At 42.9% G+C, this 27,875-nt stretch overlaps 1 long non-coding RNA gene across 1 annotated transcript; it reads right to left on the bottom strand.

Annotated features, from left to right (window-relative positions):
• On the bottom strand, positions 1,186-27,286 carry LOC110397455. The gene is made up of 3 exons (XR_002437793.1): positions 26,652-27,286; positions 1,617-1,818; positions 1,186-1,454 (listed from the first exon to the last, which is right to left on the bottom strand). It is a non-coding gene; the product is annotated as an uncharacterized LOC110397455 (long non-coding RNA).

Here is a 27,875-nt window from a genome sequence, read left to right as displayed (position 1 = left end):
CCCCTGAGAAATTTTCCCTGAGAAATTTTCATTGAAACCAACACGTTTCCATAAAACATTTCATATTTTTGTAAAATGTTGTATTTTGACAGAATAGTGTTTTCTTGAAGTTGTTTTTTTTTGTTGTTGTTTTGTTTTTTTTCCAAACAGTTGTCATGACAAGCTCTAATGGATGCTAGTAGTGGTGTTGACAATCAACATAATGGAGAGATACATGAGCTCAAAATAACATAAAATGTTAGGGCCCAATCTAGAAAGAGCCCATTGCTCATACTTGCATCATGACTGCCATCCTCAGTACAATGCTACAGCCCATCCTCTATCACTCTTACCACATAACAACAGATAGTTTGGGTCAAAACACACCACCACTTCATCACATCACCACTTCATCACATCACCTTTGAAAGCAAAAAACCTCATTCTTGAAATATTTCACCCAAAAAAACATATAAAATTGATACAGAGATCAGAAAGCTAATGCTCTTTCCCACATAGACTACTCTAAGATACTACATCCTAGATTTCTGGGGTAGAAGTTGGGCAGTTGCACTCCCCAAAACCCTGGGTCACAAATCTGAGGAAGTTTCAAAGAGATAACCTTTCATACAGTAAAGAGCTTTTCAATGTAATAGTAAAAACAGAAATCCTTTGTTTCCCTCAAATCTCAAGACAGTGGCTTTTCATCCTATGTTCAATCAGGGCACAGCAGAGAGATTTAAAAGGAGAAAAGAAAGGCTTTGTTTTTACATGGCCCTAAAGCTGCTTCTCCCTCCTCCTCCTCCCCTGTACTTCTGAAGACTTCCAGACTCCACAACATCAAGCAACTGTTATTAGGCCTGGATACACCATGACTTTATAGAAAGGTGTCTAAATTTAGAAAAACCTACTGTGTGAAACTTCGTACATTTTAAGTCTCATGGATGCGACCTCCTCAAAAAGAGTCAGATTATTGTCCTATGCTTGATTTCTATGTGGTTTACCCCAGCAGAAGTGTGATCAAAGCGTAATCTGCAGTATTTAAGCAGCTTTTTAAAGGGGCAGAAACAGCTGTATATAGGCTTTCCTGGATTCCAAGTCAACTCTTGATCAGCTTTTTGTGCAGGTATTCCAGGTGTTGCCATCAGTGATACATTCTGATTCCTGCTTTCTAATTATACAGTCCACAATTACTATCAAGTTCCATTTCATTTTTGACATGACATGATCTATTTGTAGATATATTTTGGGTATTCCAGACAGTAGAGCTCCAGCTAGGCATGATGCGACACAAATTGCATGTGGCAAATTATATGTTCGGGACTCAGGAGCACAGCTTCATTTGTCAGCCTCCCGGGGGGCTGGCAAGTGTAGTGGCTGGAGTCACTTACCTGCTCAGGGAACACAGGTGCTGGCTCTTTCTGGAACACAGGCAGGGGCGGAAGGACGCAGCCCATGATTTGATTTTTTGCCAGCTGGGAAGAAGGAGGCAGGGGACACCGTGAGAAGGTGCTTTCCCTGGAAAAGCCTGCTTTTTCAAGCCTCAGCATTGAGCTGAGTAGTAGAAGGCAGCAGGGACCTCCTGAGTCTTTCTGACCATATGGCAGAAAGGTGGGCAGTCAGGAAGCTGTGGATACCTTGTCTACCACACAGAAGACTCCAACGATGTCATTTTTACACAAACAACATTCCAAGTATTTCCTTCCTTGAGAATCCTCACCAAACACAACGTGCTCAAATCTCAGGAAATTTTGCTTGTTATTATGGCCTCTAAATAGCATCTTGAGGCAAAAGGCAGCTATTGCTCACACAGCCACCTTGTAAAACCGTCTTCCCATGCTGGAAAGAAACAGGAAGTGTCATGTGAAAGTACAGCTATGTAATGCTTGCACTTTAACATAAATACCAATATTTAGTACCCTGTGGGCACTAAAAAACATCCACACTGGGTGAGACTTATTCACTGAAAGCAAAATTTTAAAAAAAATCAGTATTTCTTTTTCAGAGTAAGTTGGAAGCAAGTCATGTCCTCAGCTATAACAACGTATTTAAATCTCTAAAACTGTTAAGTGTTATTTCCACTACAGAACATGACAAAGAGGATCAGGAATTTTTTTCTCAAGTGACATCACGTTTTACATTATTTAAGCTTTTGCTGACTGAAAAAGCTTAGCTGGGAAAACAACTATGTATGCTAGTACAACATCTTATTTCCATTTTGAAATAAAACTGGAACAATTCTAAATTTCAATTGAGAAAGCATCGGCTAGAGCTAAGCATATTTTGTCACAGTGTATCAGTGATATCTTCGTTTTCTCCCCCATCTTTTCTCACTCCTAACGCAGTCTCACAGAGAGTGCCCAACCCAGCAAATTGTCTAGACGTCCTTAAGACACACTGTGAGATTGCATTCCAGCAGGACTGATGAAAGGATGGCTTTACACAGGCAAATTCCAAGAGACTGACTCCACAATTTTAGGAAATGTTTATGGATACTATTTTAAAATCACAGAATCATTAAGGTTGGAAAAGACCTCTAAGATCACTTAGTTTGGTGTTAGGTAGACAGTTAATGTTGCCCATTAAGCCAAGTTCCCAGGTATCACATCTACCCTTTCCTTGAAGACCTCCAGGGACAGCGACTCTACCACTTCCCTGGACAGCTCATTCCAGTGCCCAACCGCTCTTTTGGAAAAGAAACGCTTCCTGATATCCAACCTGAACCTCCCCAGTGCAACTTGAAGCCATTCCCTCTTGTCCTGTCACTTGTTATGGGGGAGAGCCTACCCTCTTGCTGCTGACGTTGCCCAGGTGTGTGGTACTGGGAGTCCCACGCAGAGTTGCACCAAGGGTGATGGCTGAAGAAGGGGAGAGGGAGAGAGGGAGGGGAGAAAAAAAAAAAAGGCTGTCTTCCAAAGGAGGCTACCACTGAGATCCAGCATCCTCAATGCAGGTGCCGGAAATCAGAGCTGGAGATGGGGAGTGGAGGAGAGGAGGACAAGAGGACAAAGCTCCATGAACCTTTCCCTGTGTACTGTTTTGATGTGCGCGCAGTCAGACCCAGACAATCCTCCAGGTTATACGAAGTCTCTCCATACCCCTGTATCCAAAAGGCTGTTTAAGGGAGGCAGGCAGGATGCAGCAACAGAGTCCCCTTTCCAAAAGAGAGCCTGGCCAATCTTGAGAACTGAAGCCCAGAATAAATGCAGCTGTAAGAGAGTGATACAGCTCATACCCACACTGGAGTTGTTCAAAAAGAACACATTAGGCACAGCGTAATGCGGAAGGAGCTGAGAAGAATCGCATGTATGGAGCAAGACATGTAAAAGACCACAGCAGCAAGGGTGGGAGAGTTTAATTATCTAGACCTCAGAGTGGATTACATTAAGCGGAGGAAGCAAAGCTTGATCTGGTACAGGACTGCTTTCTAATTTAATGTGTACATAAACCGACAAGGAAGGGAAGAATGCCAGATGTGGTATTAAGCAACACAGAGAATATGATTTAGGACATTAAGGTATAAAAAAGGGTAGGAGTAGTGACTGCTAAGCTAAAACAGCTCCTGTAGTGCCTCTCTACCCCACTTATACCGTGTTTGCACCCAGCGAAACAGCACTGAGCAAGGAAATGCACCCAGGTGCCACCAAAAACCTTAGCATAGTCATACAGAAAAAGCAATCTTCTAGGAAGAAAAAGGAATTTATTTCAGAACTAGGAGCAGAATTTCTATTTTCCTGAGGAAATCCAAGCTTAAGCAAAAGGTGTTCTGGCAAGTTTCAGATTTCCCAGTGAGAACCCTACAGAACACTGGAGCTCCGTGCACTAGGCAGCCTCACAGCCACTCCACGCTAAAAGCCCCAGCTCATTTCTGAGCTGTTTCACAGACGGGTGGGTTCTGCTCTCACTCCACACACTGTAAAACTGAAGCTGCTTCCACTTCAGCATATCCAGTTCCAGACAAGTCCGTCATTTGGGCCCATACCGTGGTTTCAGTTTCCTCTACTGTATTATTATTATATTACTTAGCAGGTCTGCCGATGACATCGCATTCAAAATTGGGCAATTATAAACACTGGCAGGAAATTCTGGAGTGGCAAATGCTTAAAAAAAAATGGCAAGGATGTGAAGAAATTCAATGGAGATCTTTCATTTGATATATTAAAAGCATACAACCAGGGGAGGAATCTGTGGGGCTGTGAGAGGACATGAGTGAGAAGACAGTGACAGACAAGACTGACGCCGCAATGAGCCTGAATTAATATTCGGTGCCCGAATATTTACAGAAGAAGCTGAAGGTCACAACCCAGAAACAAGGAGGCATTTTCTTGTGGAGAAAAAATGAAACGTTAAAAGACTTTATGATCCAATCTGGACAGGTAGATAGTTAATTAAAACTATTAAAAGTTGACAGGACCCAAGACGTAGATTAACTACATCTCACAACTTGGAAGGAAATAGCAAGGGAAATTGGAAAACCTGTAGTAATACTGCTTGATAGCTTCCTGAGGAAGGCGTATCTGAGATGCCTAGGAGGTAGTTATTCCAGCTTTTTTTTTTTTCCCCCTCTTTTTTTGGCTTTTTTTTTCCTCCCCCTCTTTCTTAAATCAAGGGAGGATTTAGGAATCTACTCACCAGTAATCCTAACTGCAGCCACAGAACGGATATTGGAGACATTAATGTGGGACAGGATTATGCAACACAAAAATATACAGTCTGGGGAAGGAGAGGCAGCCAGGATTCACATCGTGTCTGTCAAATGTGCTTAAAATTCTTACAGCACTGTCCTAAATGGAGAGGCAGAAGTGAAGTGATGGGCATAATTTATCCACATGGTAGGGATTCACGTGGTGTCACGCCTCACAAAGAGACTGATCGGTAAAATCGGCAAGTAGAGGAAAGAGTGATTGCAAACAGCTTCAAAGTCATCTGTGGGACAAGAAGCAGTGTATCCAAAAACCAGAATGGTTCGAGGTGACTAGTGGGCCAGGAACAAGGCGGTGCTCCCAAATTCTGGCAAAATACCCACTTTTGTTCAACTTTTATATAAATGGCCTGCAGGGGATATAATTATTTAAGCAGAATTTTTTGCTGATAGCACATAAGTGTAAAATGGTGCACAGAGCAAGGAAATTTAAAATGATTTGAATAAATTAGGCTTATGGACAGATAAAGGGCACGTCCAGTTCAGCATGGCACAGTAAGACGTAATGACTGCAAGGCACCAAATACAATCATAGGCAGGGAAAAGGCAGCCGAGGAGTGAGTACTGACCAGGGGAAAGGATATAAGGTAATTACTGATAAAATACTAAATTAATGATCAGAATAAATGGGAGAAACAAACAAAGGCAAATTCTTCGTGTTTGGGAAGGAAAACAAATTCTTCATACTACACACGGAGTTGCCTCTTCAGAAAGGCTTAACTGAGACACCTTTCCCAGCAGTCTAAAAACATGGCAAGAAAAGCTGAGAGCTTGAAAATAAAGAACTGCATCATTTCAATAAAGGCACAACAGGGCACACTTTTAAGATGTATTTTCCCCTCCCCACCCCAGCAAACAAGCAAAATTAATTTCTCACACTCGGAATGCTAATTCTGGGGCTATCGCATACATAAATTGAAAGGTAGCTATTACCAGTGAAAACCACCTTTTTACTGCAAAGGTTATGACATTAACCCAGGGAAAAATTCATGAATATTCACAATTGCCATTTGTCATTAAGAATCATGAAATGTGAAACACTGAGCAGGGCTTTAGAAAGCTCTTCCAGCCTACTAAATTCCCTCTCCGCTACTTACTAAGATATCAGCGCATATCCCACCATTTCTTTATTTATTTATATTGCACTATACAAACAAACTTTCCAAAAGTTTTCCTTACACATCTTCGTGAGGAAAAGAGAAAAAGACAGGAATCACAAGGATCTGCATAAACCTGATGGAAAATGAACAACCGTAAAAAATGAGCAACTCAAAGTTTAGCCAAGAATCTCTTCAGGTGTTAGTAACCAAGGCCAGGAGCTCCCCAGATTATATACAAATATTAAAAGGGCATAAAGTTATTGTTTATGCACCTAAATGTATCCAAAACTATCTAGTTTCCACATTTTCACTTGTCAGATTTGTTCTAGCTCCCAGGTGCTATGTAACGTGTGTGAAAACGGAGCACAGAACCTTTTAGCAGGGAATAAAAGGGTTGGAAGACAGACTGGGGAAAGAAAAAAAAATAGGAGGCAGATGCTTGTCAGCCACTAGCAGCCAGGTAGAAAGGCTGAATGAAAGGATAAAACTGGGTGAGACACTTCAACCACGGTCTCGCTAGGCAAATGGCTTCTACCAGTAGGCTGCAAAGCAAAGAAACGGCACAGGTGCAAAGCAGAAAAATGGGGCTCCACTTACTAAACGAGAGCAGATCCTGCAGAAGAGAGCTGAAGCACTGGAGGGAAGGGATGAAAAGTCATTACAGTGAATGAAGAGCTGTGGCTAAGGCAGAAACCGTGCCCATTCAGCAAGCAAAACGGTGTCCCATGTGGAGCGCAGCAGAAGTCCATGTGTAGATACACACATAGAGATACACTCTGAAATGTTTAAGAAAGCTTGGCAGCTTATCTACATATCCATTCACCCTTATGGTAGCAAACCAGTTTGCCAGTGGAGGCCCAGATGTCAATCAGCATTGAGAGTAGCTGTCCCCAGCGCTAAAGCATCACAGGGCATTTACATGGTGACTGCGTGGTGATTAACACACAGTGAGGTGGCAGGGCCAGGGTACCACGAGGAAAGAGAACAGCCACACTGCAGGAGGAATTGGGGAAGGTAGTCAGCCATTCTGATGAGGAACTGGGGAGAGGCAGCTTAGGCTCTTTGTCCCTGTGTGAGGCACAAAGCAGGGAGCCAAAATCCTGGGAAACTGAACCCAGAGCACAGCAGGCAGGGCGCAGTCCCTCCGGCAGCCAGGAGTTCCTAACTCCAAGCTCCATAACCCCAAGCCACAGGGGCTGCCCTGCTGATATGCTCCAGCATCTGTCCCCAGCTACCACAAAGGCACAGGACTGCTGGGATTCTGGCAATGCTGAGCTCTCAGAGCGCTCAGGCTGTCCTTGGAAGGATGTTCTTAAAGTACCCTGACAGCCCTTCCTCCCAGAGACAGCAAGTGATGAAATCAGATGTCCGATTCCCACCCCGCATCCATATATTGCTGACAATACAGCTCACCTCTGGTAGCTAACGTTGCCATTGCATTCACATCTTCCCTCTGGCCTATTAATATATACAGGCACTTGTGCTCATTGGCATGGTGACTGTGCTTATGTCAGTCATGCTTCTTTGTATTCTCCCTGCTTAGCCACTCGCTGTTGTGCAAAGGATGTGTGCATCAGGCTCAACACCTGCTAGAAATCTGAGCTCTCTGTGCCTTTCCTCTCTTCCTTAGCGCTCTACCCTCACGCAAAGGATTGTGTATTCTTTTTCCAATACGATTCTCAATTTTATTACTTTTCCTACTCTTATTTTCCTGCTATCCGGCTTTCCTGATATTTCTTCCTTTGTTATGTTTGCCATATCACTCAGATTTCGTTGCATTTGAACTGCAGCCATTTAGAGTCACATTAATAAATACACAAAAAAAACCAACTCAGCTCCTTTTCACTTTCCACTACCTTCTCCTGCCCCCCCAGAAAAATAAAAACAAATAAAAATGAACAAAGGCAATAGCCTGCAAAAGAAAAAAGTGAAAGACAAGCAAACTGAAATTGTCTTACAGCCTGACTTACAAACATGACAAATCCTAAAGGCACGTAAACAGGGCAGCGGCCGCACTCAGGGCCACACAAGCCCCTATGCTGACAGGGGCCCTGGCTGCCTCTGCCCAGGCGCCAGCACCCTGCCCCCTCCCAGGTCTTTGTTCCCACTAGTTCCCCACGCTGGGAGCAGCAAGCACACAGTAGCACAATAAACCACGTCAGAGCATTTGTAATCTAAAAACTGACCCAGCTACAATCAAACCTGACCACAAAGGACACCTACATTCAGCTGTGCCTGTCTCTAACCATGATCTAGATCTAATTACGCCAGTACCTTCAATCCAAGGTAGCCAGAATTCACTAAACTGTTTTCAGTAAAAGGATTTTGGCAAAGCTCTATCAGAGCTTAAACGCTCTGCAGAGAGATGATGGATATGGGCTGTGTTTAAGCTAGGAAGGCTTCTGGGGTTCAGGGCAGACCCTCTGGTTGCTCAGAGAAAGGCTCTAATTGAAACCTGCACACTCTTCCCATGCAGATGTTTTAATATGAAATAACCTCATGAAAACGTTTGAAAAATGGGTTAGCTACGGTAGGAAATTAAAACACTTTCCCAACCCTTACCACTTATTTTGCCCCCTGAAATTTGCTCCCTTTTTTCCGTATTCATGAAGATACTTAAATGGCACAGTGCCGCTGGTATGTTTCTGTACAGTATATAGCATTATAATAGTAATTATTGCTAATGTTTAAACATCTTATTAATTCTGAAAGCAAAGTTTGCTCAGCTCTGCAGGATTCTCCCTCACATCACACCAACAGGGAGCCTCCAGCTGTACCCACACCATGCTCCCCACGCATCGCCCTCGAGCAGCCCAGAGAGCGGCACAGAGCCACAAATCACAGCCCAAGGCTCGACGGGAACCTCCAGGCAGCCGCTCCACAGCCCTCCTGTCAGCTGCAGGAGAGCTGCACGCAGCCACCCCTGCCCCCACCACTCATCGTTTCCTCTTTTCTCAAAGATTTTTCCCCTCCGCTTGCTCGCTGCGTTATTTCCCGGAGGAGCGCTGCTGGATTGACTAGGCTTTAATTGCTCGGCCCAGCCGGGCTCAGAGTGGAATTTCACCTTTGCTTCTTCCTCTTGTTCTCTGGAGCTTCCACAGTTCTCAATGATTTCTGAGAAATAGTGATTAGTGATTCACCGCACTTGTCCCTTCATTCCCCCATGGGGTATGCACGGTGGGGGCCAGCTGATTTACATTTATTCACGGTGCGTTTTCTGTGCAGTCTTCCCAAGGCCTGTGCTACTCTCCAGTTGTCCCTTCTTGTGAGAGGAGTTCACTGCTGCGATGACTTGACTCATCACTTCCTCCTCACTTAATAACAGGCACGTGCTCTGCAGCATTGGTCTCCCCACTGACGCATCCTTACATCTGGTTCTGACCCAGAAGGGCTTTAGCCAGCATTGCCATTTCCCACCTATCTGCACCCACACAGCTCTTCCCAGGCGTCACTCTTGCTTTTCTCTGCCTGCTGCTCCATTGAAAAAAAAAGGGAGCTTTACATCCTTATACATAAACGCCATCTTTCACGTGTCTACAACAAGAGAAATGCGCTGCCACATGAATCTCTGGCACAGAGCTGTCAGAAAAACAGCTCAGGTGAATGAGGAGCACCTTCATTATCACAACCCCTGATGCAAGCCTCAGCAGCATCTGCAAGAAGTTGCCATACCTTTGCTATTAATCATTCCTCAGGCTCCTCCCAATGATGCTGAACTAGAGGCAGAGGCTCAGCCATGGGCAGCTAGGTGCTCATGCTGGAGCATGGCTTGGCTGCTTTGTTCTGCCTCTCTCTTACCCTCCTACAAACAATAACACTGCCTAGGGGTCAAAAGCCTGGGCCAGATTTCCTTTCGTTTCCCTGCAAGTACACAGCACTACTGTAAGTTTTACAATGGTCTCAAACAACGCAGCCTATAGCTGGATGCAAACCTTGCAACGTAATGGTGATTTTCTCAAAAGGGATGAGTTTCATTGAATCTCTGCAAAGAAAGCAAACCTCCCACTGCCAGCTCTTGCTTCTCCTCTTAGTTTTCAGCAGTACACCCTACCTTTCTCTTACCAAGCCAAGAGTGTTAGGTTTGCACAGGAGGACTCAGGGACTGCAGCTGGATAGCCAAGCCCTGGCGTCGTCACGTAAGGCTGCATCTGTTACTTACGTTCAGTGGAGCAGGGAAAATAGCCAGCAAAGATAAGGAGAAAATAGGAAAGAAAAGCATTAGCATGAAAGCAAAATTCAGCTGAATATCTGCCAGAAAGCAAAAAATAGAGGCCTTGGCCTGCATGGCCTCTGCTGATGAGCTCGCACAAAGGGCCTCAGTGTGCAGCAGGTATTCCAGCTCTGTCATTGTGCAGATAATTAAAAACAATAATGAAAGAGAGGTTTTTATGCCTGCGCTCTGCTCACCGCCACAGCTCCCAAGCTGCAGAAGCTGAGTGGTCCCTCTGCAGCAACATTTGCATTATTGCTAATCTGTAATTGGGATCCCCACTTAGCTCTATGACTCTCTCTGACCATTTTCAGACCTTTACCATTCAAGTCAAGAGGCTCCTTCCTCCAGAAATTATATTAAGATTTGAAAGCACGTTTCCTAATTTGTTTTAACAGGCTGCAATGATTTCTGCTCATATCTACATGAGTGCATTGTTTTCTCAGCATGCAACTCAAAAATAAAACAAGAATCATATCTATTTTACAGTTTCCTCTAAAATCAGATGTATAGGAATTTTTAAGTGTCCATATTTAAAATCTGTCTCAGCAACATTAAATAACGATGAAGCCTTGCTTTCTCCATCAGACATTAAGGGCCAAATTCACATATGAATCTGAAGTATTCCAGTAGAAGTAGGCTATCCCTCACTCTAATTTGCATCATCTTGTAACCTTCTGACCACCGTCTTTCTTGCTACACATCCTTACGGCCTCTCATCACATAAATTATCCCACATTAGACCTCTTCAGGTTTGGTTAGGCCAACAGAACTAACTTCAGAGATGATGTGTAAGAAGGTATAAATTCTGCACTGAGGCACTGGTATGTGCAAATGGACAGGAGTCCCTGTACAAGTGGCTGTCCTGGATTTAAATGGGAAGGAATCCCAACCCCTTTAGCGTCATCAGGAGGAGACTGAGGAAATTAGGAAGCGCACACCGCCACAGCCCTCATGTATTCTGACTCATCTCTTAGTTTGGGCATTCAATAAGTAGTTCATAGATTTGTCCCTTCCAAACTTAAGGCAGCAATTGGAAACAGGGAGACATTCATTCTTAGGGAGAAATTTCTAGAGTTAAACGAAAGTCTACACCTATATAGTAAACAATGCCAGCTATACTTAGCTGAGGACGTACTCAGATATCTCAAGACACTCCACGTGAACGCCCAGTATCATCTAACTTCATTTTTATTCAGTTACATGGAAGCTCAAACACCAGAGCTGCTGCATGGCTATGGGCTTCACCAAGCACTGGCTCATGTACACTCCTGGGAGAAGAATCAAGGCAATTATTTAGCTGTCTTCCTGCAGGTGGAGGTCCGAAGGTTGGAGGTTCAAAATTTCTTGCAAACCTGAACGTCTGCAGATGATATAAAAAGATGCAAAATGGATATTGACCAATATCATCTCAACATTTAGATAGCTCCTGAATGTAATAATTCTGCCAGAATGATCGGTTTTCTCTTGGTGCAAAAAAATCAGTCTAGAGATAAATAGGCACAGCTTCAGAGCTGCCAGTGGGGTGAGCTCCGAGATACGTTTAGGCCTGTAATTCCAGTCAGAACAGAGATACCACACATCCCAGATTTTCTCCAGCCTTGCTGAATAGACCACTCACTGTGCTCTTATGCTTAATGCAAAAGAAGGACCACAAGCCCTCAGCCGACCGCCTCATGTGAAAATTCCTGCCGCAACATTTTTGAAACTTTTCATCCATTTAACGCACTGGAACCTTTTCCCACTGGGCAACTGAAAGTTGTAACCACCTAATGATTATTCACAGACAGCTGCAAAATAAGTTTGATGTTTTCAGGCCGGTTTCTGTTGGGCAGATGTCAGTATCATAAACAATGCCATGGTTGGTACTAATTGGTATTATCTCGTTAAACAACCTGCAGTATAGAAAAAACAACAAAAAACAGTACTTACATTAAATTTCCCTCTTGCCTATTCAAGTTGGTTTTTCCCCTGTATCATGGACACTTTCTCTTTAGCCAGTGATTCCTGTACCTTAGAAAAACACAGGACTCATGGAGGTAAAAGTCTGGGATTCTGCAGCAGTGTAGACCCCACAGAGAAGAAACAGACGTAATATCTCATTCTAAATTATGTTTACTCAGTAAATATTTCTTCTTGCAAAAACTATTGCCATGGCACTGTGCAAAGCTGTATAAACAGTTGTAATTTTTGTCCTACTTTTTGATCCTTGCAGCTCGCGGCCAGGTTGCTGAATTGTTTGGTTGTCAAGGGCAGGTTTAAAAATTTTATGCAGCGGCATGGCGTGTGATGTAAGCTCTCATGCACCTGACAGCTCACGCATGAACAGCTCAGGCGTGGCGGGGGGATTCACCGTTGAATTTAAACGCAAATAAGAGGAGCTTTCTATGAGGATGCAACAAAGAGAGTTCAATTTTGCTATCAGGAATTCAGTAATACTTCAGATCTCCTATTAGTCAGTTCCTGTGCCAGTTACTGTGTTCCTTGTTCTTTCTGCACTGGCCTCTTATAATCCCTTCTCCTCTCACGTCACACACTAAAGCACCATCACTGCACTGAACTACGATTTCATTTTGAACACTATAAGTCTACAGTGGGTATGACACTGCAGGGTACATCAGGAATCCCACAGAATTGGCATTTTCTATCAGTAGAACAACACACACAAGCTTTATATGCGTTCAGTGGAAGCAAGCAGTTGAAAGGTGGCAATAGCTGCACAAAGTCACAGTTTGCCATCTAAATAGAAGACTGAAACACAGAAATAACCATCTACCGCCCAGGATTTCCTGGATCACATCAGTCAAATGGAGGGGCTGTAAGAAAGAAGGGGATAAACTCTTTAGCAGGGTCTGGTGTGACAGAACAAGGGGAAATGGTTTCACACTAAAAGAGGAGAAATTTAAATTGGACACAAGGAAGAAGTGTTTTACAATGAGAGTGGTGAGGCACTGGCACAGGCTGTCCAGAGAGGCAGTGGATGCCCCATCCCTGGAGACAGCCAAAGTCAGGCTGGAGGGGATCCGAGCACCTGATGGAGCTGTAGGTGTCTCTGTTCATTAGATCAGCTGGTCTTTATGGGTCCTTTTTAACTCAAATGATTCTATGAGTCTGTGCCTTAAAACTGCAAACAAAAGTGTGAGCTCACGTTAGACGTGTAAGCAGCACCCTGACTATTGCTTTCACTAGCTGAATTCACATTGAATGCCCATGTCTAGAATCACAGCCTTAATTTGGGAGCTCCTGATAATTTTTTCCACAGACAGGGCTCAAATTTGTTCTCTACATACCATTGGCTTCAGTGTGAATTAAATACGAATTTCCTGGAGCAAGATAAGGACCACAGTCATTTCTCTCTTCCCAGTCTCCATTTCTTTTCATTTATTCCACACCAGCAGTTACAAAAAGTAGTTTGAGGGCTGCAGTGCTGTTTGGCAGTGAGTAATAGGGAGTCAGAATTTGTTAATACAGACAGCAGCAAAATAAACAGGTAAACTGAAAGATATGGGAGGAAAACGATTATGAGGGAGAAAGAGGGATTGCTGCCTAGCTCAGACAGACTGCTACTACCAGCTCCCAACCAGCAACTAGTCCACATTGCTCTGTTCCAAGTTGGTTTTCCAGGGAGATATTCCAAGGCAAGTCTCCCAGGGATGCAATTACTCCTCCCAAATCACAGATGTGAAAAATATTAGAAAAACTGAAGGCTGATTGAGAAGGAAGGAAGAATTTAAAGGGCTGCCAAATTTCTCCCTATGGCAAACTGGGACATAGCTGTCATCTGTGGTTTTTTTTTTTTTTTTTTTTTTTTTTTTTAAGACTCTCCTGGGCTTCCAGTTTAATGCTTTTTTTTTTTTTCCCCCTCCCCTCTTTGGTCTAATCAGTTACTAAGAGGGACACATTCACATCCCTCGAAAGAGGTAGTAATGCAAAGAGTTTCCAATTACCCTTTAATTAAAATATTAATTAATTAACAAAGTGTATTTATAGAATAATTATATAATTTCACACACCATCGATCATATTTTAAACAAATTCATTTAATTAAGTTGACATGTACACTGCATTCCCCTGCAGAGTTATTCTCAGAACCCAGTGCATGTCTAACTTTAAGGAGATTCAGACTGCAGAGGGGAAGCTCACAATGGCCCACAGTGGTATTCAGAGCAGAATGAAGCCACTTCATATTTTTAAGTAAATTTAATACTAGTGGCTGTAACCCTGAAGGCTGAAGTCCCCCTATCTGCATAAAAGGCACTGGCAAAGCAAGAGAGGCGCGAGCCTTCTTGCTACCAATATCCCTCATCCTGACCTGGAGGGGCTGACTTTAATAAACAGTTAATCATTATCCTCTTCACCAAGCCTGCTAAGCAGCTTAAGAAGCTTGGCATTTCTGTGGTGGATCTGAGCTAAGGCTACCGAATCATTTCTCGCAGCCTGCTGAGCACCACCTCATGCACACAGCACAGCATGCTGAGGCAGCGTGCAGAGAGCCCAGGGTATGTTTGGCAGCCTTCTCAGAGCCATCAGCTTTGCTCTGTCTTCTGTGCTCCTGGGCTGGGTGGCATCCCTGATCCATGGGAGCATTGCTGTAGTTTTCCTATCTGCACAGGCTAGTCTGGTGCTGTTCCATGGCCTCACACATTCTTACTGCTTTTCGGAGTTAACTCTGGATGATCTAAAAACCCTGTTCACAGCTCAGGTCTCTGATTATAGAATCATTAAGGTTGGAAAGGACCATTAAAATCATCCAGTCCAACCATCAGCTCATGCCTGTGACCGCCCTAGACCATGTCACTCAGTGCGACATCCACCCTTTTCTTGAACACCTCCAGGGATGATGACTGCACAACCTCCCTGGGCAGACACTCTAGTGCCTCACCGCTGCTTTGAAGTTATTCCTAATAAATATCCAACCTGAACCTCCCCGGCATAACTTGAAGCCATTCCCTCTTGTCCTACTGCTAAATGATGCCCATTACCATCAATTCCTAAACTAAGGATTCCAAATTATCTGTACGACTCTTAAGTCTTAAATTTGCTACACATTTTAAGTGTCCCCCTTTTCTTTTGGCCTCTCATATGAAACCAGTATTGTAGCTCCAGCGTTTTATGCTCTGACTGTAATATTCCTCACATTTCTGCAACAGTTGGTAACAGTTTCATGCTTCCTTACTTAGGTTAGCAAACAATGTCAGCTTGCTTATCAAGCAGTGTTAATAAAGTCATTTGATCGTTGCTTAGATTCCCTTTTGGACACTTCATTCAACTCCATAAAAAGGTGCTTGCTGAACTGCTTTTCTGGGGACATTTAGTGCTTTACTAGTACACCTAGGAGCCTTAGCTGCTGTTTCACAATATTCCCCACTCACGACCTTCTTTCCCACCCCTCCCCACACAGGCACCTCTCAGAGCCTTTGCTGTTTGTAGGACTGCCTTATTTGCACTTTGCAGCTAGCACTATTTTGGCGGTACTTGGCACCATGTCAACGGTTTACGGGCGCTAGGCCCGATTCCGTGACGAAGGGGACGGGGGACCCACGGGCCCACGTCCCGGGAAAAGGGGAAAGGGGAAAAGGGTAAGGAGATGGCCCTGAGAGCAAAGAACAGTGGCAACAATCTGAGGAGAAACAAAACTAATTTACTAAATAAAATATCGGAATGCAAAACAACACACTGTAATACAATATAATTACAATTTAAGCTGATAAATCCAATACAGAGAGAGAGAATGTCCCAAAATCAAGGTAGGCCTTACTCTACTACCGACGATAAGACGGCTGGAGAGCGAGGTGCTGCCAAGACGAGAGACGGCGGAAAAAGGGACGAGGTCTCGTGATCTGCAAGTTTTTATACTGCGAGCTTTTATCTTTTCCCTCCGGCTGGAAATGGTAACAAAGGAGCAAAGTACCGTGGGGAATGTAGTAGTCCTTCTCTTCTGAGAACCAGGTATATCCACTACATGACGTTATGATGTGGAATACCAATAACCGAAAATCACAAAACCATGACACACCAGCTTCCAGTGCACATCCATTTGATGACAGTAGCCACATCTTGTTGCGTGTTTAACACAAACCTCACAAAATTCACCAAGCAAGTTCTCATCTGCATAGAGATGCTGACTTGAACTGATGTTACTGAAGTAACAAGAACTATACCCATAGGGATCTTGTCCCACTAATGTCACTGAAATGGGATAGTCATGAAACTGAATACCACAAGCTGAAAAGAGGAAATATAATGTGCCTCTGGATGCTCACAGTCACATTTTAAACCTTTGTGTTTCCTAATATCTTTAAAGTAATTCTTCACTTCATCCAAGTCTGAAAAATTCAGCCATCACTTTCTTACTCATTGTTTTTAATGAGTGTTTATCCGTAATGTAATGGAAGTCATGATGAATTGAAGAAGGAAGAAATGCAACCCTCAGACGCCCCCAGCCAGCCCTACTCACTTAGCCCACTTCTGATTTTTCATGACATCAGTAGTCAGAATAAGGGAACCGGCTGAAATTTTCAAGAGCCTCTTAATACCACAAGGATTCTTTAGCCTCTGTTCAGACACAGCCAAATAAATAACATCCTGAAATAAAATTGCTATTTATCACCATAGATGGTATAGAACTCATGTTTGATTTTAGCTTATATCTGAGGAAAGCTAGTCAGATGTAGAAATAAATTATGAGTGTAACAAGATATCACAGATTAGAGCATTAGCAGTATACAAGCATTTCACAGAAATGGGAAAAGGTTTTCAAACCATTCATTAGGAAACAAGGTGAAGCTGACCCATAACTATAAACACTCAGGCTGATTCTGAGCAAGCAAGCCTTGCACGAGCTCCATCAAATCCTCCTTCCATTGTCTCAGATATTCCTTCTGTTTTTAAGAATGAAAAACTGATTCCGTGACAATCTACTGCACAAGCAGTAAGCTAAGCCTCCCACCATTCAGGTATCTGCTCTGATTTCCAGAGATCTACACTAGCAAAGAAGGGAGAACTAGGCCAGGCTTCCCACATTTTTCCTCTCATGTGTAAGTTGCGCCCTTAAATCCACATTCAGATTCTGAAAGAAGCAGACTGAAATTCACCTGTGCTCAGCATCCAGCAGTTCTTAATGAATTCGCTGCCCCCCTTTTTTTTTTTTTCCTTTTTTTAAAACATTCACTGTGAGCAGCTCATCATTCCATCTCCCTGCACAAGACCCTTTCCTCCTCTCCCTGTAGGTTTCTGAGCATTTTGCCTACAACCAAACAGACCTTCCCAGCACAACAACTCTCAATTCCTCACAAAGCACAGCAGCACATTTTCTTGCTCTCACAGCCAACCTCTTTCTTCCATCTCTCCCTTTTTCTTGCTGCCTCTGCCTGCTGATTGCTAGCCAGCTCTCGGACCTTCCACACAGGGTTGTTAGGACTGGACCAGCTTTTCACTCTCATACATCATCCCAGGCTTGCAATTACCTTTTTTCCTTTACTTCCTATTTCAACCCCTTTGTTTTCAGTCTGGCCTTTGAATGTTTATGCTTCCCATCTTCCCTGCCTTTCCATTGTTTTCCCTCTCTGCTTTCCCTGGAAGCCCTTAATCACACCTCTGTGTCCTCCCTGTATCACCTCTCTCTCTCCCCCTCTCTCTCTGGTTACAGCTCTGCAGGCAGCGTTTATGAGCAGGGATCTCTAGTGATGTCCTACAGGAATACTGTTTGGCACACTGTCTGGACTGTTCAAGCCCTACTGCACCCCTGAGTGCCACAAAAAGCTCTACGCAGAGAAGCAGAACAGAAAAGAAATGCTTTACAGCCACTTTCTTGTATGCTATTTTTTCCTCTCAGAATCTAAGGAAGATTTAGAACATGGGGAGGAAAGAGCCTAGATTTACAAACAACAATCAGGCAGGTAAATATTCTGCAGTTTAGTTGCAGTCAAGGGAATATAGAAACAGTGTATTTAAGGAAGAATAAGCCAGAGTCCCCATTGCTTATAACTCACCTAGCAATTTCAAATTCTTCTGGTGCTTCACCTGGTTACCTCACTACTATCAATACCATAACCTGAACCCATTCAGCCCTCTTTAGAATTAATTGGCATACAAAACAGCTCGATCTGGGATGACAAGGTGAGTGCCTGCCTAGAGATGCTCGGCATTAGGGTGCTGGCAGCATTAGGTCCTGCCACCAAGACCACACGGCAAGAGAATGTAAAAATAAATGAACAGCCACACACTGCTCTCAGCTACTTTTTCTTTGCTGGATGATTTTAGAAGAATGCTAGTGTTATTCAGAGAAAAACTTAGAACACACTTTTAGACTGATCATACCTACATAAGAGACCAGCATGGCTGTACATTCTGCAGTGCAGATCCCTTGGGAATACTCAGTGGGAGAAATTACTCTGGTGCCAGCATGGATGGACCCATGTGATCAAGTCCTGTCCTCAAGGCCCAGAACTGTGCCCAGGATCCTTGCTCCCTGATAACTTCCCGATAAGACAAATCAACAAGGGATGAGCATGTTTTCCCTGGTACTCAAAATACCTGCATTACTCTACCAATAGGCCTCTATTACCTACTCCCATGGTAATACGCTCACCCTCTCCCAGCTCCTAACTCTACCAGTAGTGGGCTCAGTCCTGACTTAGAGAGGAAACATATTTATTTCTAAAGACCAAGACACATCATTTATCTTACGTAGCTTAGTAAACAGCCAGCAGAAGAGTGCAAAGAAGATCACAGTGACCTAAAAGCCACATTTGTACAGAAAACAAGGAAAATTTGGCTCTCAACTAAAGCCTGTTAGATGACTGAAACCATTTACTGCCTCTCAGACTGAAGCTTCAAGGTGTCCTTTCACTGCTGTGCAGTACTTTGCACCGCACTGGAGAGACATGTCGTACAGGACTGTGGCCAGTCACTGAGCTGGAGAAGGCCCTTAACAACTTACTGACACATCCAAGCCATCCTCTTATTCTTAGTTACACTCCTTGAAACCGCTATTAGATTTACCTGGAGCACAAACAGTTGTTTTGTGCTGAAAGTAGCAACTCTGTTGTTGCAGCAGCCAGGAAACTATATCTGCAAACTTCCATATGAAGGTGGAGAGCCAGCATATACTTGGTTTTGTTGTCTTCCCCCCTTCCCCGCCCCCCCTTGGTGACAACACAAGCCTTCAGAACAAAGCTCAGAGGAAAAAAAAAATGTCCTATCTATACATTTAACGGATTTTATGCAGGGCTTTTATCCTCAAGAAGTCATGGTTAACAAGAACACGAAAGTGCCAAAACCTGATATTTTAATTAAACACAGTATATTTCTTACTGTTTTTTTCTGACTGGTTTTGTTTGCTTTTCTATGCGTGTATTTCTCTAAGGTAGCAAAGCTAGCAAACCTGCATACTTTTTAAGAAGCTCCTCTGCAATATGTAATTGAAACTCCTTGAAATATTTAGACAGTTCTAGGAGGGAATGCTCTGCAACAATAAATTACTGCAATGCCACAGTAACACCACCAGTGGCACGGCAGAGAGGGCAGAGTAGTTTTTAAATTCTTATTCCTAGCTACTTACAATTTTGTGTATATGCTGAAATTTTTTAGCATTAATGCTTAATCGTACCTTTGGAATGCTTTTTTTCTTCCTTCCAGTTCCTAATTGAATTCAGTATTATAACTCAAAAGCAGTTTTTTCTAAAACTCCCAATTTGTTGTGCCTGGAACTGCAGAAAAGAGCTTTTTTTTTTTGCCATTTTAAAAGAAAAGAAGTTTAAAAAACTCAATTGGGTGAGAGTATATATGTACAGCTCAGGTGCTTATGCCCCAGCCTGTCAACTTTTCAAGGCTGAACCTAGTACATGCCCCCACCTAGGCAAGGACACGCACACATCCACCTGGCCAGTGTAGGAACACTCCTACAGAGCTCTGCTCCTGCTCTGAGCCTAAACGCTTCACAGCAGGCAGCCACCATTTACAAGGTATTTAATTCAGAAGGCAAGACCTCTAGCATTCCCTCTCACTCTATTTCTGAGAACAGGCCAGTACAAAGCTCTACAGAGCTTACACTTTCACTATTATTTCTTAGGTTTAAGATTGATGAGACAAATCTTAAGTACATAGAGCAGAAAGTAACTGCTCATCTCATATTTTTGTATTCTGAAAGAGCAAATCACTTTGTTTTTTTTCAGGTAGCTTAAAATACAAGTCATTTGGGTCCAGATTTTAAGGTACTTACGTGCTCAACTCCCATGCAGACGCTTAATGAGGCATTCCAATATGAGAGGCCTTCACTGCACTTGAAAGTCCATTCTGTGCTTTCACCACGTCAATTGTTTTTCAACATTTACCTTTCGTTTAGCTCATTCCAGACTTTTATTACCTTTGTTTGTAGGTCTTCCCAGGGCTTCCTAGGATGTCCCAGGGTTACTTTCCTCTCTTCCCTGCAATCTGCTTTTATACATCTTACAGAATGACTGGGCAGAACGCTGCTCTTTATGAGGGACAACGCCAGCAGTGCTGACACACTGCAATAGGTTGTAGAAGCAAAACTATGCTTTACATCTTGAGTGAACCACTGTATTGTGTGAAAGATTCTTTGAATGTACATTCACAGCAATGAGCACTGTTGAACCATTAATTTCCAGTGAGGTGAAGTAAAATGAGGGATAAAGGTATCAAAATAGAAAACTGTGTGTCAAATTAACAACATGGATTGGTTTTATTAAAGGATATAAAAAACACCTGGAAAATAAAGTGGCTGAACAGATACCAAGAGTGATTTCCTAACAAAGCTTTTAAAGACATCTTTAGAAACAAAGAAGCTATAAAGTAATATCAGATATATATACATACAAATATATATATATACACACATACATACACGCCTAACAGGGCTTGCAGAGCAAGCAGCCTTACTTTAGTACAGGCAATAGTGATTGAAGCTATAAAGAGAATATGGTAAAGACAAACTTGTCCTTCTTCTTTAAGAAGAAAAAAAGAAGGAAAGAAAAAAGAAAAGAAAAACAGACAGAAAAACGTCCTCTCTAATCTGTTACAATCCTTTGTGGCTGTCAGTGAGAGCAAGGAGTGAAAAACCAAATGACATAGATTATTTGGACTTTCAAAGGGTGTTTGACAAATTCCCATCCAGAATGTTGTCACAGGAAACGAAGAGACAGTGCAGGAGGCGTGGCAAATCTTGGATCCGAAGGTGATAAAGCACAAAGGCATTAGCTCTGGCTCCGCTGCTGAGGGCCTCATGCTACCAGCTAAGTCACTCAGCTGAACCATACTTCCATCCCTCCATCTGCTCACCCACCCACCGGGCCCTTGCGGGGTGCCTGGAGCAGTGCTGTGGAGAGTGACCTCCAAAGGAGAATGCCTGCAGAGGAACCTGCAATGAAGGTGGTGAAATTCAAAGCCCGAATTCCCATTTGACGCGGTGGGTTTCATGCTATTTGAAAATACTTTCTAAAAAGAGTAAAAAAAACATTGAAGAAACACACTGTATTCCAGTCATGATGCGTTAGCTGGATAAAAATGCATACCTGTATTTCATATACTTCCCCCTCCACGTCTCCCCAGGTTAAAGTAATGTCAAAAGACTACATATTAGTATTTCTTCTTTCTCAGTAACCCATGGCACTTTTCAGTACACTTAACAGTATCCATAACAACAACAACTCCTCCAGGATATTTTAATTACAGCATTCTTTGGGACTGCTGATTGTTTATTGTGACAAGACGAAGAACATGGGTAAAGAAGATTCATTGAGAAACATGCTCCTACCTAGGTTGAGGAAAAGGTTCTTTTACATTGGTATTTCTGATGCCACAAAATCCCCATTAGACAGAGGATGGAAAAAATATCCTAAGAAGTACGGTGTCTGTGCCTAGTATTACCCTTGGAGAAGTCCTCATGTTGAACAAATGACAAGGGAGATGGAGAAGTTGAAGATGCACTCATTCTGGTTAAAAAGAGCAGATGGGAAAAACACAGTCCCATTTTCTTATTAATATTGAATGAGAAGGGTAAATCATAGGGTAAATTACATCAAATACAAAATTACAAAAAAATTATCTGTTCATATAAAAGGATAGGCAGGTGAGCCTTCCTCCCCATTCCTATTACTCGCATCTGGTCTACATATTAAACCCAGCACTTTGCTTTGGCAGTGCAAGGTCTTTGTAGAATCATAGGATATCCCAGGTTGGAAGTGACCCATAGGGATCATTGAGTCCAACTTCTGAAGCAACAGGTTATGAGATACTCGGGAAAGGACAAGTTGTTGTTTTGTAAAGAGGAAGACCACACTGTGCCTTGCAGTGGGTTCACAAGATCACAGCATTAAAGCCAGTAATGTTCCCTTACCTACAAGGCCTTATTCAAGGAAGAGATTCACATCAACTTTAATGTGCTAATTCACTCACAACACCGCTAGGAGCAAACCTACCAGAGAAACAACAGCCCAGAGACTTATCAAGGTACTCAAAGCGATCCATGGAAATGATTAACTCTGCTGAATTTTTCTTTTGGGAATTATCTGCATTTTGAAGAACTTCAGATTTTAGATGACAAGCCCAATTTACACCAATCTTGGGGTCACTGACAGCCAGGAAATGCAGCCGTGTTTCTGCAGCTCCAATAACAGCTCAGTGGCTAGAGGACATAAGTGCAATCTGAAATTTTCAGGCACTGATTGCACTAGCAAAATTTGAAAACCATCATAGCAGAGCGTATGCAGACAGAGCTCAGGCACTTAGAAAACAAAAACAAGCAAAATAAAACAGTCCAGTATTTCCTCATGCCTCACTTCACCACCATTAAAGTCCCTTTAGGAGTATAATATAAGATAGGATGCTTCACAATCAAGAATGATATGAGTTGGGACTTTGATGTCTAGAATATCAACTTCTCACACATGAATCCATAGTGAGAAATTTCAGAGGAGGAAGAGGCACACTGCAGAAATCTCAGTAAAAGGCCTTTCAAAGTCATCTGAAATCAGAGCTTCCCATTCTCCTCCAAGTTAATTACTTACCCTCCTAGAAAAAGCAGCAGAAAAAATTGCTTACACATGACCTACAAAGAGCAGGCAACATAGGAATGAAAAAGGAAGTCAGAGCTAAGAGAGCACTTCTGCAGAGAGGCTGTGCAATGGTGGTGGGGAGACACGGAGTTAGAGTTTTTGCTGTTGTAAGCACAGAGGGACCCTGATTTCCAATCTGGACTGGACATCGGTAGAAGAAAGATAAGGAACAGACAGATGTTGAGTTTCCATTTCAAAAACAGTTCAGTCACCTTAATCTAACTAGACCACATTAAGAAAGCATGCGTCATCTAACTCTCCTCTGCATGCTCCTTTGCATTCAGTTTATTTCCTTCCTCACTTTTCAAGTTTTCTATTGCTTATTCAATTATTGAATCTTACTCTCCCATCTATGAGCAGACACAGCTTTATATTTAAACTCCTATTCTCAGTTGGTTTCGTATTTCAACAAGGTACATGCAAGGTATATGTCTTGTTTCCAGGCTGACAAGTGGCCATCGCCATGAAACACATCCCACATATTGAGTGATTTAAGGGAATTTGAAGAGAGAAAGCTATTTATGGGGAGAGAGCGGAGGAAGGGAAATAAATAAGGAGAGGGGAAAAAAAAAAACGCCTTTATGTTTCCCCTTGCTGTCAAAACTGAAAAACGAGTACCAAAACCCTTGCCCCATGTTTGCACCAGCACTAATTGCATCCGCACACACCTCCCCCCAAGGGGAATGCTCTTGGCCTGCAGCGGGCAGACCTTGCTGTCCCCACTGGGAATGCCACCGAGGACAAGCGCACCCTTTCTGTGTTGTCTGGCAGAGTTCCATCTCCCTCAGCACAGGCAGGGTTTCTGTACTCGGTCCTATATTCTGCCCTGCCTTTGCAGCCTCCCTGGTTCTGATTCCCCTTCTCATTTTCAGTCATCTCCCATTTTCAGTTTGTCCCGCTGAAGTGACGGAAACAGAAAAACATCACCCAACAGGAAACAGAGCGAGGTTCTCCACCACGTAAGCATGAGTAGCAGCTTCCAGCCCTTTGATAGTTGTCAATTTTGAGTAATCCTGGTGGGTCCATTTAAATCCTTGTTAAGGGCTCCCTAATTCATTAAATATAAATCCAGCAGTTATTTGACTGCGTAATTATTAGGGATAATTTGCAATTAAGCGATTGGCCTGTGATGAAGGGACAGATAATTCATCAGCCTGCTTTGGCATTTTCACATGGGGTGGGGGTTAATTAAGCAAATCCAGTCAGTTAAATGTCTCTCTTCCCACTGTATTTTCTCCCACCTTTAAATGCAAGCCAGACCTCATGCAGCTGTGTGGGCCATGGGAGTCTAAGCCTATTAAAGAAATCTTTTAATGGCTGTAAAACTACCACTAATTGAAATAAAAATATTTTTGCACTATTTTTGCATTGTGCAAATTGATCCAAAATAATTCCTAGCGCAATACATGGTGCACAAACTGCTGTGCCTGACAAGTGCAGCATTTAATTTGCAGTAATTAGTCCAAGGTGGGGGCAGTGGGAAACTAACAGGATTCATTAATTCTGTGGCTTCTGCCTTATCAATTGCGTGTTTACATTTCCAGACTCTGGGGTTCTCTCTGGGTGTTGCAACTCAAAACCCCATGCTTAGGGGGAGAGCTTTTGAGGCTGACAGGAATTCCACACCTCTTTGGGTGCACTCAGATTTTGATTTTTGAATTTGCAATTTGTTTCCTGCTTGCCTCGAAGCTCGTAGCTGGATTTTACACCATGTGGCCCCTTCCTTTGTCCTAATCTTTGTTTCAGCTCCTGTCTGACAAAATATTCTTCTAGGTGGCTCAGGTCACTGTGGGACAAGCATGAACAGAGCAGCAGGTGAAGTCATTCAAGAAGCAATTTCCAAACTACTTTATGTTCTAAAAAAAAAAAAAGTAATAAATCCTCCATATCAACTAAATCTGAAGTTTTCATGATGCTGTTCCAATATTTGCTCCTATAATGATATCAGGAGATGTTCATTAAAGATCTAATCCAGAGCCCCATGAAAGTCAACAGACAGACTTTCACCGACTTCAGAAGGCATAAATATGCTAGCTTCTATTTATGGTATAGAACACAGCACTCCAAGAATCATAGTATTGGCAAAATTGTCTTACAAAATAAATCATCTTAAGTTAACTGTGCTGAAAAGCATTATAAAACACATCAGATGAGACTAAACATGAGATTCCTGCAAATTAAGGTGCAGCAATTATATTTGGGTTACTGGACATACTGCCAGTATTGAAGCTGATCCATTGTTTCCTGAGCTACAGGATACATTCATAGGCCCAGAGCAATAATACACTGACAATGAGGGGAAGCATAGCTCACCAAGTTACCATGAACTTAATTTATTCATTAGCAGTAGCGATGGGTACTGAGGTAATGCCCATGCAAAAGACCAAGCCATCTGCCTCTTGCACACAGGTGCCTATCCAAACACCTCATTAATCTCAGAATGAAAGCAAAAAGGTGCACCAAAATTTTTCTACCTCTTGCAAACCAAAACAAAAGAGAGAGAAGTTGAGACTAACTGCTTTCTTTAGCTGAGCAACAACAGACAAGTTACCCCAAAGCACGGAAGAGCAGCTCCTATAATTGGCAGGGCAGAAAGGTGTCCAAATCATTATGCCAGCATTCACCACTGGATGCCCAGCGTGAGCCAGGAAGGTAGCACGGACAGACAGGGAGCCAGAGGAACACAAAGGGGAATGGTAAAGCATTATACACTAGAAGCCCACTCAGGTGGTAACTCCAGGAGTAATGGGAGAGAAACCATTATCTGGGACCCTCCCAGAAAGTGCAAGTCAGGAAGAGAACGTCTCCCAGAAGAAACTTCAAGAGACAACAGAAGAGAACGGGGATATTTTAATGGTATAAGCATAGTGAAAAATGACATCCTCCACCATACCTAAAGCAGTGGGTGGAACGAGCCTATTTGCTCCCTCAGGGAGACAAGCTAACCACAGGCTGGTTGCAGTCCAGAACACAGCCACAGCAATGACCTAATTGTGAACAACAGGGACAGACCAAACGGGTGTCCCCAGCTTCATTGTTAGCGAGTGTTTTGTTAAAATAAAGCTGCTGTTTAAGCACAGAAAAAAAAATGCACATATGCAAGCCCTCCATTCAGCAAGGTTTGCTGATTAGCTGTGCACCCCTGGATGACATGAATAAGTCAGTGTGCTTCAGGACACATCTGAGGCACACAGTGTCATCAAGAAGCGCTATTTGATTACGGTGCAGTACTTTGGGTGGCTTTTAGAAAGCAACGGATTACAGCATTTCCATGTTGCGCGTGTAATATCTCCATACCACTATACGAGGCCAAAACCAATGCTCTAACCTTGAAACACATGGTTAAAGTGGACTGATACACAAAACCACAAAGCTGAGCCATCTTTCAAACTCGGGTTCCTTTGCCAACAGATGCATCAGGCTCTGTCAGCTGACATTATGCAGCATGCAAAGATTACAACATTGGAACATGATGGAAAGAACAACAAGGACAGCAAAGCAGCAAGACACCAGGCTGCAGCAAGTGCAGATTTGCTCTAACACAACAGCAGCAGGCACAGAAATAATGGAAAGAAGCTACTTACCTTCAAAAGACCTCAGGCATGCAGGGAACTCCAGAGAAATACCTTCACCTCCACTACCAACCCTTAAACGAGGTCTAGTAAGGGGGGGGATCCTGGCTACACGGCTTCTGGTCACTCAGGTCCATTGCATGCACCTGAGCTCCCCTGGCTTGGCCCTGCCTTCCCACCAGGTGCTCAATCACTGGTTCAAGCTGTGACTCAGCATTTCCACTACAAACATCTTCAAGAGTACTTTGGCTACACGGAGTAGGAAAGGCACTTTAAAAAGTGTAGCCTTTGGCAAGGAGCAGATTTCTTTCAGCACACTCTTAAGCCTGTTATTAAAGTTGTAGTCAGGCAAATATCCCTATAAGCTAAGCACTATGCTACTGAGACATCCTGAATCAAAGCTAAGATAACACAGAAACAAGCAGTGTAGGTCTAGAAGTCATGATGCTTCATCGCTACAATCAATGTAATTACTATGTTAATTTCTCCTGCTTAGAAGAGGAAGTTAAACTAGCAGTCTCATTATTTAAACTGGAATTTCGATGTACCTTGAAAGAAATATCTTAAGATTTTCCTAGCACTGTTAGGAGGTACAGCTGCCAGTATCAAGTAAGCATAAGGAGGTATAACCTCTAAGCATGGTGTTGTTTAAGAAAGCTAAAATTTGAGCAGTTTAACCCAGAAAATGAGGGTAGCATTTGTTTTTTTTTCTTTCTTCTTTTACCAATAAATAATAGAACAGAAAGTTTGCTCATACGATCTGCATTCTAAAATCACGTTGTGAGTGACACAACAGCCACTGACTTCAGTGTGCTGCTTCTGTGAGCATCACAAACACAAATAACCTGTAACAAAGCAGTTTTGATAACTTTTAAATGAGCTACGTGATGAAGTGATATCTGGCTAGTTTTCATACATGTAAACTCAAGCTACATTTGTAGCACTATTCTGATTCTATTTAAGCCTGCAAAGAACCTAAACATCTCCTTGGCTTTTAAATACATAAACTTGGTACTTTCGGTGCCCTTTTACCTTTTCAAGCACATTTCTTTATCTGAGTAAGTGCCTGCTTAAAGGGGACCCTCTTTATCTGCATATGCAAGCACTCACGGGCAGTAGGCTCTTGGTTTTATATCTGTGCATTTGGCTACGTGTGTGCCTGTCTGTTAGCAAGATAGTGCTGGTCTTGCACAAGGACCTACCTGAGACTCATATGAGAGGAAAGGGGTATCTTCA

The sequence above is a fragment of the Numida meleagris genome, chromosome 4, assembly GCF_002078875.1.
Source record: "Numida meleagris isolate 19003 breed g44 Domestic line chromosome 4, NumMel1.0, whole genome shotgun sequence".
NCBI classification, from domain to species: Eukaryota; Metazoa; Chordata; class Aves; order Galliformes; family Numididae; genus Numida; species Numida meleagris.
This window is presented reverse-complemented; position numbering and strand designations above follow the sequence as displayed.